The following is a 238-nucleotide window of genomic DNA, read 5'->3' as shown; positions in this document are numbered from 1 at the left end:
GAATGAGCTCCACTAGAAAATTTTATGAATGCCTAATAACCTATGTATACTTGTGGCTGTCACCCTCCCAGATAAGTATGAGTGTGTATATATATGTATATATGTGTGTGCAGTAATTACATGAGACGTATAGTTACTCCACGTGTATATTTAAAAGGACAAAATTATCACACATGAACGCATAATCTCGGTTAATTTAATACAGGTAGCACCACTCTGTCTCGGTGAAAAGCCGAGG

The sequence above is a fragment of the Penaeus monodon genome, chromosome 23 (genome assembly GCF_015228065.2).
Source record: "Penaeus monodon isolate SGIC_2016 chromosome 23, NSTDA_Pmon_1, whole genome shotgun sequence".
Classification (NCBI taxonomy): domain Eukaryota; kingdom Metazoa; phylum Arthropoda; class Malacostraca; order Decapoda; family Penaeidae; genus Penaeus; species Penaeus monodon.
The sequence above is the reverse complement of the archived record's forward strand: the minus strand, read 5'-3'. Positions refer to the sequence as shown.